This window comes from Apostichopus japonicus, chromosome 20 (genome assembly GCF_037975245.1).
Source record: "Apostichopus japonicus isolate 1M-3 chromosome 20, ASM3797524v1, whole genome shotgun sequence".
Lineage (NCBI taxonomy): Eukaryota > Metazoa > Echinodermata > Holothuroidea > Aspidochirotida > Stichopodidae > Apostichopus > Apostichopus japonicus.
In genome coordinates this window covers 14,697,152-14,709,393 of record NC_092580.1, presented here as the reverse complement: position 1 = coordinate 14,709,393, position 12,242 = coordinate 14,697,152, and the positions used below count along the sequence as shown (strand labels likewise).

Below are 12,242 nucleotides of genomic sequence, written 5' to 3'. Positions count from 1 at the left end.
AGGGGGTTTTTCCAAGTTGTGCACTTATAAAGAACACGTATTTCTAGCGGGTCCTTTGGGACCACGTATCTCCCGAACGGAAGCAGATATGGACCTGGGAGTTGCAGATTTGGGCTCCTGAGCATCGATTACTCCCTGATACGTCTTTTGGGCGAAATCGATTTTGGGTCAATTTTTGGCAATTTTTATTTGCGCCAAAAATAGGTTTTTTGTCTGAAAAGTTAAAAAAGTACCTCTTTTTGGTATCCAATTCCAAAATAAACTTCAGATTCGTAATCAGCGTGTCGCGAACTACCAGAAAAGATACACATTTATCGACTTTGCGACAACAAGTTTTTTCACCTCAAACTTGAAAAAGTAAGGCCGAAAAACTTTTACGACGAACAAAGGTTTAAAATCTTTTGTTGCCCCTAAAAGTTTTCTATTGTTCCTCTGAAGTTGCAAACTGAGCGAAAGAAGTGTCATAAGAGTGCGCTCGACGCATCTTTCCCGGTCAGATAATTACACGAAATTGGTGTATAACAAAGACAAGGGTGTCTTCTACTCCACGTCTAATTTTAATGTCGATGGGTGTTTCTGAGAGGACAAGAGAGGGGGCTGAAAAGAGGGGTTTTTTTCCAAGTTGTGCACTTATAAAGAACACGTATTTCTAGCGGGTCCTTTGGGACCACGTATCTCCCGAACGGAAGCAGATATGGACCTGGGAGTTGCAGATTTGGGCTCCTGAGCATCGATTACTCCCTGATACGTCTTTTGGGCGAAATCGATTTTGGGTCAATTTTTGGCAATTTTTATTTGCGCCAAAAATAGGTTTTTTGTCTGAAAAGTTAAAAAAGTACCTCTTTTTGGTATCCAATTCCAAAATAAACTTCAGATTCGTAATCAGCGTGTCGCGAACTACCAGAAAAGATACACATTTATCGACTTTGCGACAACAAGTTTTTTCACCTCAAACTTGAAAAAGTAAGGCCGAAAAACTTTTACGACGAACAAAGGTTTAAAATCTTTTGTTGCCCCTAAAAGTTTTCTATTGTTCCTCTGAAGTTGCAAACTGAGCGAAAGAAGTGTCATAAGAGTGCGCTCGACGCATCTTTCCCGGTCAGATAATTACACGAAATTGGTGTATAACAAAGACAAGGGTGTCTTCTACTCCACGTCTAATTTTAATGTCGATGGGTGTTTCTGAGAGGACAAGAGAGGGGGCTGAAAAGAGGGGTTTTTTTCCAAGTTGTGCACTTATAAAGAACACGTATTTCTAGCGGGTCCTTTGGGACCACGTATCTCCCGAACGGAAGCAGATATGGACCTGGGAGTTGCAGATTTGGGCTCCTGAGCATCGATTACTCCCTGATACGTCTTTTGGGCGAAATCGATTTTGGGTCAATTTTTGGCAATTTTTATTTGCGCCAAAAATAGGTTTTTTGTCTGAAAAGTTAAAAAAGTACCTCTTTTTGGTATCCAATTCCAAAATAAACTTCAGATTCGTAATCAGCGTGTCGCGAACTACCAGAAAAGATACACATTTATCGACTTTGCGACAACAAGTTTTTTCACCTCAAACTTGAAAAAGTAAGGCCGAAAAACTTTTACGACGAACAAAGGTTTAAAATCTTTTGTTGCCCCTAAAAGTTTTCTATTGTTCCTCTGAAGTTGCAAACTGAGCGAAAGAAGTGTCATAAGAGTGCGCTCGACGCATCTTTCCCGGTCAGATAATTACACGAAATTGGTGTATAACAAAGACAAGGGTGTCTTCTACTCCACGTCTAATTTTAATGTCGATGGGTGTTTCTGAGAGGACAAGAGAGGGGGCTGAAAAGGGGTTTTTTCCAAGTTGTGCACTTATAAAGAACACGTATTTCTAGCGGGTCCTTTGGGACCACGTATCTCCCGAACGGAGGCAGATATGCACCTGGGAGTTGCAGATTTGGGCTCCTGAGCATCGATTACTCCCTGATACGTCTTTTGGGCGAAATCGATTTTGGGTCAATTTTTGGCAAATTTTATTTGCGCCAAAAATAGGTTTTTTGTCTGAAAAGTTAAAAAAGTACCTCTTTTTGGTACCCAATTCCAAAATAAACTTCAGATTCGTAATCAGCATGTCGCGAACTACCAGAAAAGATACACATTTATCGACTTTGCGACAACAAGTTTTTTCACCTCAAACTTGAAAAAGTAAGACCGAAAAACTTTTACGACGAACAAAGGTTTAAAATCTTTTGTTGCCCCTAAAAGTTTTCTATTGTTCCTCAGAAGTTGCAAACTGAGCGAAAGAAGTGTCATAAGAGTGCGCTCGACGCATCTTTCCCGGTCAGATAATTACACGAAATTGGTGTATAACAAAGACAAGGGTGTCTTCTACTCCACGTCTAATTTTAATGTCGATGGGTGTTTCAGAGAGGACAAGAGAGGGGGCTGAAAAGAGGGGGTTTTCCAAATTAATCACATATTAAATGTAATAGGCAGTGCTTCACAATAATGAGAAAGAAATAACCCTAATGTTAGCATATTTATAAGGCTTTTTTTCAGGCCTACAATTTGATAGAACTCCACTGGTGCTAAAACCTGGGACACAGTAGACTTTTGTATACGATGGGTCTGGGTTCCTCTCATAGAAATAGCCTGACTGCCGCAAATGCGATTTTCGTCCTATATTTAAGAACTGTGGATAAATATAATAAAATGAGAACGTATAGTGATGGTTTAATTTACATCGACTTATATGAATACTGCTCCTCCATGCTCGTATGTTAATCTTAGAAAGCTCATACTTCTCACAGTACGATGAAAAGTGTAGTATAGTGTAGCAGGTTGTAAGGCCCAGTTTATTCTTACTTAAGAGACATATAATTAGAAACATCGAAATACTTTTCCTTCCAAAATTTTTATTTTCTCAAAATATTTCCCCAAATTGACCAAATCTTCAAGTAATTCAACTGAAATTGGAAACACCGCAGGACGTGAAGCTAGCTCAAATTGCCAACACACAGTGTGAGTTGTTAACGTTTGTTTTTGTTTGCACCCAGTCCGTTTTGCTGACCACAATTTACCAGTCTCCTGTATAGATTGTTTCACATGATTGTATGTGTTAATACTTCAGCGGAGAAGTCATGCCTAACAGTGTCAATAGATATGATTCTCGTCTTTTATAGTTTATCATTTGCACAATGCTGGATCAAACTGCGACAAAGTTCAATACAGGGAATTTGAAATGCAGCGTTTGGTCAAGACAAGTTGGTGGGAATATCTTGTCCCCACCACTGAAAAAAAGTTGGTGGGGACGCGTCCCGCTGTCCCTACCAGGATCTGCACCCGTGGTCCTTATCAGTGAAGTAATTGGTTGATGCCCACAAGGGAGTGCTGCAAATAAGAGATGGATCCCTCCTATCCTCTCTGGTTCTCACTAAAGTCTTCGACAAATTCAACTCACTTCCTCTACGTTAGATAATTAAATGGAATTTTAAGCAAAGTATATGGCCGGGGAATAGGGATCAATTCTTCACGCTCTCTGGTTCAATGCTACAGTGTTGTGTATCGAAGTGGTTATAAGTAAGTTATTGCCTGCTCCTATTCAGCAAAGCAGTTTATTACGAATGCAGACACATTTGTTAGGCAAAGTTTGATGTTATATTATCTGATTGTTTAGAAGTTTGTAAATCTCCGGAGTTCATATCATAATTCTAAATTCAACACAAAGGACTGATTTTAGGAATGCTTCTCCAACTGATGAAAACTCCTGTGAACATAGGCGTAGGAGCCTCATTTGAGTTGGGGGGCTGTAACGTCTTGCCCGAAAAATATAACCAAAATGTTTTGCGCGTTCCGCGCGCGTTCCACACGTTAATGTGCATATCATATATTTCATCAGTTATTACATCACATGCCAATAACATAAAATCATTTTCCGTCTTATTACCCTTCCAAATTGGTTATAATTATTGAGGAAGTCCTTAAAACAATAATGATAATAATATAAGTTAAACCATAGAAATACACATTGCAAATTTTTCTTTTTTTTTCAGTAGGTGCCAGTGTCGGAGCTAGAGGTATTGGTCAGGGAGGAGAGAATGGTCTGTAGGGGCGCTTTCGACACTATCTAAGCGAAGCGCCACCACAGGTTGGCGCGGAGCGTACAGAGTTCTTTTGAGTAAAGATACTCCCTAGATTGCCGGAAATGACCCTTTCCAGGCCTTGCTAATTTGCAGATATACGAAGAATAAATAGGTGTCATCGCCATTTGTCAGAAAATTGCACCAACAAAATGTGACAAATGTCAATAGGTATTTCAGAGTGCAATTAAAAAGTCAATAATCGCGAATAAGTAGAAAGTGGTAAGAAGCAGAAAAGGGCGCCAGCAGTCCATTTGAGTCCGCCAGGGGAGCATCCGCCCCCTCTCACTGTATGGACTCTTGCTACTGGTAGGTGCCCGAAAAATTCTCAGCATATTGCCGAATATTCACCTCCAAAAAATTGAAAAACACATTGCAAATTATTATTCTTTCAGTAGGTGCTCGAAAAAGTCTCAGCATATTGACGAATTTTCACCCACCAAAATTTGAAAAACACACTGCAAATTACTCTTCTTCCAGTATAGGTGCCCGAAAAATTCTCAGCATATTGCCGGAATTTTCAGCACAAAAACGCCTATGCCTGTGAAATAAGGTAAAGAGTAACAAGATTCATTAATGTCCTATTCTTCAGGTTGTCATCTTGATGTATTTTGGGTTTATAAGGATCTAAGTCATGACATAATTTTCTACTGAAAGTTGGAGAAGAAAAGGGTGAGGGGTGGGCTGTGTTGTATTATGCATTACAAAACACATTACATAATGTTTCAATAGGCTTAAAGAGTGTAGTATAGACCTACTGTAGTGTTTTAGTTACAAGGCGGTTCAAAGGGCAAAACGATTATTGAGAAATGTCATCTAGCTTTCATATCGACTGCAATATCATCCTGTCTTGTCAAAACAATATTTTTTTGCAAACTAGTCTGTCAGATTATTCAAAACATCCTGATATATATACGATATGTGGGGATGTTTAGCCAGGTAAACTTCCAGTCCATTTTTAAGGACCAGACAACTTCTCAAATCGCTCTTTTTATTTTCTTCTACTCACTAGAAATGAGCGAGAGACAGAGAAGAAATAAATACGAAAAGAAAAGGAATTTCAGGAATGCCTGTTTATTTTTCCACTTCTTTTGGGACACGATATTGCAACATTTATTAAGCAAAAGTGCAAAGAACCACATGTGTGAATCGCATAAAAAAAAACAGGCAGTTGCCATGGAGACAATGAGCACACAATAGAAACCAGTGGTTCCTGCAATTATTGAACGTGCATTGAAAATTGTACAGAGCTTCGTCTACTGTGATAGAATTAGGAACGCTTCACCCCTTCTGCAAAAAACGTGACGAGACGTCGCAATGTCGGAGCGTCCCCTCCCATGTTGTACCTCGGTAGAGGTTACTCACGACAACGATAACAAAATAAAGAGAGGGAGAAAACTTTTCCCTGGAACGTAATGCTGATAAATTTCGGAGTTAATTTCACTATTTAACAACAACCCAATAAACTTATATAATGGAAGCCAACAAAAAAAAAAGAAAAAAAAGATCTGGACAAAAAAAACCTGGACATTTTTATACCGTTGACCACTGCCCTGACTACTCCCCTTCGCCGTGGACACTCGAGAGAGAGAGAGAAGCTTCTCGCATCGCGTAGTAGGCATATACTTGACTTAAATGTAGCTGTTATAATGCGTCTATAATCATAGTACTTGCAAAGAGAAAAAAAAAATATTTAAAAAATCGTAATAACGAGAGTGGAGGAAGGATTATTGTGATCAGTACTTGGGATATATGCTGGCCGCCTCTCCTTCTCACAGCGTCGGACAGTTGAACTCTAATAGTACTGCTTACTAACGTTTACAACCAACTTTCCACACAAACAAACTTTTGAAAAGAAATTTGACTCGTCATTTTAAAAGTAGCGATTCTTCCTCTAGCTCTCCGCATTTTTGTCCTTCTCCATCTTTGACAAGAATGATGGCGTTCGGAACTTCTTCTTCTTCTTGGTCGGCGTGAGGGACGAGTCCTTCGAGGGGGAACCTTCCATGCTCGGGGTGGGGGAGTGTGCCCTGTCATCGTTGTCTTTCTTCTCCCCCGTTGATCTGAAAGAGTTGTGAAGAGAGAGAGAGGATGGAAAACTGCGATCGTACAAGAGTGAGGCATTGACGAGATCATAATTAAATTCTACCATGACTGTATCAAACCTAACAGAAATGCACCTATTTATGCAAGTGATGTATCGAGTGGGCCATAGTATGGTCTCTCATGGCTTTAGAACTTACAAACATACATACACACACACACACATACACACTATAGCCAACTTATTTTAAGTTTTAAGAGGGTTGTGCTGGGTTAAGAGGGAGGAAGCTGGAGAATACAGGACTAAAATAAATTGTAAGATCACAATCCACAGCTAGGTTATGTAGACGTGTCTTGAACAGGAGGAATGACAACGATCTTCCATCTCTCTCTCTCCACCAGCCGTAAGTGGTAAGCTCTGGCAGACTATTACCTCTGTGAATCGTCACAGTCTTGGTTGTAATTTTCTGTGTTCTGTTCTTCTCTCCATCCTCACTCTCCTCCTTGGTTTCTTTAATTTCAGTCTCCTTGGCTTGCACGATCAGCTCAATCTCCTTCACATCTGTAGCGAGGAAGAGGACAGAAAAGTAGATCTATGAGTGAGAGATGATGATGATGTAATCCATCGACTGAGAGTGTATCAACACCACCCTCCAGAGGTGTGACGACAGACCATTCTATTTCAGCCTACGAGCAGGGCATAAGCTAGGGTGATGGTGTAAGTAGGTAGCAGTGGTGGTGGTGGGGGGGGGTGGGGGTTGGGATGATAGCAGAGTTTAACAGAATAGGAGTGGTAGGAGCAGGAATTTAATGTGGTGGGATGGGGAGGGGGGTAGCATGATTTAAGCCAAAAATGGAACTGCTGAGGAGTTCCAATGTTCAAATCTGTGTTGCGGAGGAGGAAACGTACCGAGATGGGTTTTCTCACTCTCCTTGAAGAGTGAAACAGACAGACTTATACTGACAACATCTAAAGAAGGGTGCAAATCTGTCTTTCATGGCAATTCCCTTTCCTTGGGAGGGGTAGGGGAAGGGAAAGGGGACAAGAGCTGAAAGGTCATAGACCAAAGCCGTGTCAGTGAGCCCTCATATCAGACCAATATGCCCACCCCCTGGACCCTCCCACCCACCAAAAAAAAAACCCAGATAAAAAAAATTATCTACCAGACTTGTAAAATGAGATGAACAAACCTTGACCAGTTTTGTCCGCAATTTATATTTTGTAATCAAGTATTTCTCACTCTGACATCGACGTGAATGGATTGGGAGCGTAAGCAGTGTACAGTACAGCCTCGTCTTGGTACTCCCTCTGGATAATTCCTTTCGACTTGGCATGGACTTGAGCGTTTAGGTCGATTGGCTGGGGAGGGCAAAATCAAGGAAAACGAGGTGTGAGCTGTTAATTCATATTTATAAAAACCTCTGTTGTGTTTCTCTCGTCCCTCTTTTGACCAAGACAAGAATCAGCAGAGGATGAAACCATTCATCACAGTTTTCATGTCAGTTTAATTTTCTCTGTGTAATATAATATAATTCATACTTCTGTGTTATATGTGTTTAATACAAAATTAACTCATACTTCTGCCATTTGTAAAATATATATAAAGGCGGCCATCATGGCATGAAAACATGACATAAAATATTGCAGATATATATACTGTCAAATATACATCTCTCTCTCAAGATGGAAAGCAGAAATGTGATAGTGTTATTTATGATATAATGTACATGCAGGGGTTCATCATAATAATAATTATATGGATAAATGCATTATAGGTTTAATAATTCCTATCAACTTTACATTTGCATATATGTTCAAGCTTCACTGAGATGATAGCAAAGAGCGATAAAAAGTAAGACTCGTAACACTTGACAGGAGGAACTGGTCAAGTGGTTAAGGCAGTGGACTTGTGATCTAAGGATTACAGGTTCGAGCCCTGGCCAGATCATTACGTTGTGTCCTTGGGCAAGGCGCTTTATCTCCATTGCCTCTCTTCACCCAGGTGTAAAATGGGGACCTGCGAGGTAACTTGTAAATATAGTTGCGTGCGCCGGTTTGTGGCTGCACCCTATGGGAAGTCCCCCGGGGGACACGTGGTTGTGGTGCACTGTGGTGCCCCAGGAGAGATTGATTGAATTGTGCACACTTTGGTGTGTGGGTGTGACAAGTTACCAATGACTAGGGGTTAAGTTGTAAAGTCGTGTGAGGAGGCTTTAGCCTCATACAAGACTGTAAACCTTCAACTTTAACTTTAACCTTAACAGGTAATTTGTCAACAACAGGTTGGAAGAAAGACAGGACCCAGTGACAAAAGCTTGTAACGGTTTATCCAAACCCAGGAAGTGTGTAAATCATTGACTGTCACAAACGCCCATTTTGATAATTACGACCAATTTTAACTAAAGGCAACTGTACTGCTATCTCTTTGTTTCATAAGTCTTCTTGTTTGTTCGCTCTTCTCTCAACAGTTCAAAGAAGCTCGTCTCATTTAATAACAATGGCTTTTAAGAGTCCAAGGAAGTAGAGGAACAGAATGCCACAAAATGTGACAACTTAACATGGTCCTGGAGTGAATGCTGATTGGTCGAATCATCCGGAAGATGAGAGCATTGTTACCATTGTACATTAAGCAGGACATGCAGAACAACACTGACCACAAATCTTGATATGGCGTGACATCTCATTTTAGCCCCCTCTGACGGCCAACGTTCTCCCATCCTCCACCCCGTCCCAACCCAAGTGAAAACTTCAATGGGAAGGGGAAATATTACCAGAATTTGTCCCAAAAAAATGTTATTATTCAAAAATGTTGAATCTTGTATTCATATTATATAACAACAAGTTTGAAAATATAAAGTAAATGTGAGTGCTAGCATGCCAAAAAAAGAAAAAGGAATACATAAAAACTTGAAATGTGAGCAAGCGCAGGCAAAGCAGTTAATGTGCAGATAAATAAAAGGAGGAAGAATACAGAACCAAAACCAAAAAGAAACCTTAATAGAGAAATGAACAAAAGCACTTCAAGTATTGAGAGTTGGGCTGCTTGAATGAAGTGCTTGAATGCAGGAAAATTTTTATTGACAATGCACATTTATTGTTTTTTTTTTAAACTCCTATTTTTTCTGCTTAAATAGGCAGCACCACGTACGTAAAGGCATTATTGTTTTATAACCATTTCCACAGCTGTTTGTCTGGACTGGAAAGTGATAACGAAAAACGGTCAAACCGCTTTTCTTTTTGAGGGACAAATTAAACGTTCTTTTTCAACCGCTGTTTTTTTCTTTTCATTTCATGGAGCGGGCTTTGCTATTGCAGGTGGCTTTCTGCTGTGACTCAGAGCCTAGTTTGACTCGGGGAAAAAGCAAACAAAAGTTTGTACAGAAGCGGAATCTTCGGAGATGGAGAGAGTTGAGGAGAGTGTAATGACTACATATTGATACAGAAGTAGACTACACTAATGGCAAAATCAAGTTCCATGTAGGCTAGGAGATACAATCATTACCAAGACAATAAATCTTCCAAATTGATTACATTGTTTGGAAACAGTTTGAAAATTTCAGATAACTATTCTCAGAGGAGAGGGTCATATCAAAGATTAACTCAATCCATACCATTTACTTTGTGTTTGGAGTTGACTTATCTTGTCCCTTTTCATCCCTCGACCCCCTCCCACCCCATTCCCGGCTCTTTAAAAATCAGCTTAAAAAAGGAAAACTCTGTAACTTTCACAGGTCTCCAAAATATTCTGGAACGGGGGAGAATGATCAAGCTGTAACATAACCCAGAGAACATTTGGCCTCACACTGCTAAGTTTAACGAGCAATCCGACCACGTTGGACCATGTCCAGCTAATTCTTTACCTGTATCTCGCATGCTGCTACACAGTTGAGGGCTAGGAAGTATGCCTCCTCTATGGACCCACCACAGCAGACGATACCATGGTTACGCAAGAATAGGATCTTGTTTTTGGGTCCAAGGGCCCTGATGATTTGATCCTTCTGTTCCTCCTCGACCACGATCCCCGTGTAGTCATAAGTACAAGATCTCACCGCAAATCAAGGCTTCTTGACTGATCAGCAAAAGGCCACACTTCATAGTTGAGACCTGTCAAGATTCAAAGCAAAAAATTCAAAATCCTCCATAATCAATGACATCTTTGCTTTTAACGATTTGCTTTTTTACGACGAGGAGAAACAATAATTTCCGGTTAGGGTTAGGGTAAGGGTTAGGATTGAGGTTTAGGGTTATGTTTAGGGTTAGGGTTACCCCTACTACATGCGCAGTTGCTTTATTTACTTTACTGCGCTTGAATTTGCCTTTGTCGTAAGAATAGTTTATAAATAATTGTTACGACTCGTCGTAAGAATAGCCACGGCCTTTTATTTATTCGCGATTATTGACTCCTTTTATTGCGTTCTCATCTACCTATTGACATTTGTCACATTTTGTTTGTGTAATTTGGCGATGACACATATTTATTCTTCGTTTATCTGCAAATTAGCAAGGCCCTGAAAGGGTAATTTCTGGCGATCTAGGGAGTATCTTTACTCAAAAAATTTCTGTATGCTACGCGCCAACCTGTGGTGGCGCTCAGCTTAAATTGTGTCGAAAGCGCCCCTACAGACCTTTCTCTGCCACTGATTATAAAGGTGGATACTCACAGCAGCGGCTGCCAAAGTGTGCACGTGTAACAATGCATTTAGTATCTGGTCTGGAATTATTATTATCATCATACTTTTGCTTTGGCAGACTTTAACTTTGAACACTGAAGTTCCTCTTGATCATACCTAAACCCCTATTACCTCTTTTCGCAGCTTTGAGACAATGTTTAGAAGGTTGCAGAGATGAGTCAATACATGTAGATACCTAGGCCTAGGTCTCTTTCAACAAAGACCTCCTGTAACTCCTCACCATTAAGATTGTAGGTATACTTTTGGTTACTTCTACCAATATGCATCACTTGCATTTATCAATATTAAAAAGTATTTGCCATCCCTGAGACCATCAAAAAACGTTGTCCAAATGCATTTGAAATTTGTCAATCTCAGAATCGCTATTGAAAGAGACCTCAGAAGAATAGTTTGGTGTCATCAGCAAGCTTCTTACTGCAAGCAAGCATGCATTGTTAATGTTAGGCTACATCACATTTATGCGAGTCTGTATTGTCTACAAATGCAGCTGCAGCCTAGTGTTAATATTCTGGCTGACATTGGTTCGTTTAGTTATACGCAGTGTACGTTGTCGTCCTAGCCTATCGTTACACTAAACTAGCCAATAAACTCAAATACTGAAATAGCACATGCATTAATACTACTTACTATTTGGCCTATAAACGTCCGGAATTTTAATGGTAAAAGTGCACATCCTTGATTTTCAGTAAGATGCTTAGGCTATGCAATACTTGGTGTCCTGGTCACAGCAGAAGTCGATTTTCTGTTCCGATACGATCTCACTAAATAGTAGTAGTAGTACCGTGCCATCTTTTCAACAGGCCTTCGTACGTGTAGTATGTGCGCGTGCGCGTGACGTTCACCGTACGTGCAAATGTCTGGGGTAGCACCCCTCCCCCTCCCCACACCTCGTGGCACTATATTCAGTATTGACACTCCTGATCATGAGATCTTTCTTATCATCGCCGCATACTGAAGGGCGGTCAATAAGATGTATAGTACTGGTTGGCCCAAGGGGAATCATGAGCAAGTTCGGAGACCCTTTCCCGTGACCCCCCCCCCGCACTGCTTGTCAGACCTGGCGATCGCGACAAAATATACGTCGACATTTACTGACATATTCCATGAGTTACAGTAATCAGCTATTACTGTAATGAGCTATGAAATATATAATAATTCTTGCTAAGTCTTGGTGCGTCCTATGGCGAAACGCACAGATTTGACATATATGACGGTTCTATGAAGTCTGAGGTATCCAGATGGGTGAAACTGAAGAGAGGACGCGGTGTCGGGGATGATTCAGGTTTTCACCTTATCATGTGAACGATAAGATGGAAATGTTCGCAACATCCTATAGAAAAAAACCTTCTAGCCTGAAAACAATGTGACTGTGGGGTGGGGGCAGGTCACAGTGACAAGGAA

The 12,242-nt window shown here is 40.5% G+C and overlaps 1 long non-coding RNA gene across 1 annotated transcript; it reads right to left on the bottom strand.

The window, feature by feature from the left end:
• Positions 1 to 5,798: 5,798 nt before the first annotated feature.
• LOC139961920 (uncharacterized) lies at positions 5,799 to 11,710 on the bottom strand. The gene is made up of 5 exons (XR_011791083.1): positions 11,469 to 11,710; positions 10,011 to 10,254; positions 7,341 to 7,509; positions 6,583 to 6,711; positions 5,799 to 6,169 (listed from the first exon to the last, which is right to left on the bottom strand). It is a non-coding gene; the product is annotated as an uncharacterized lncRNA (long non-coding RNA).
• Between the last annotated feature and the right edge of the window lie 532 nt (positions 11,711 to 12,242).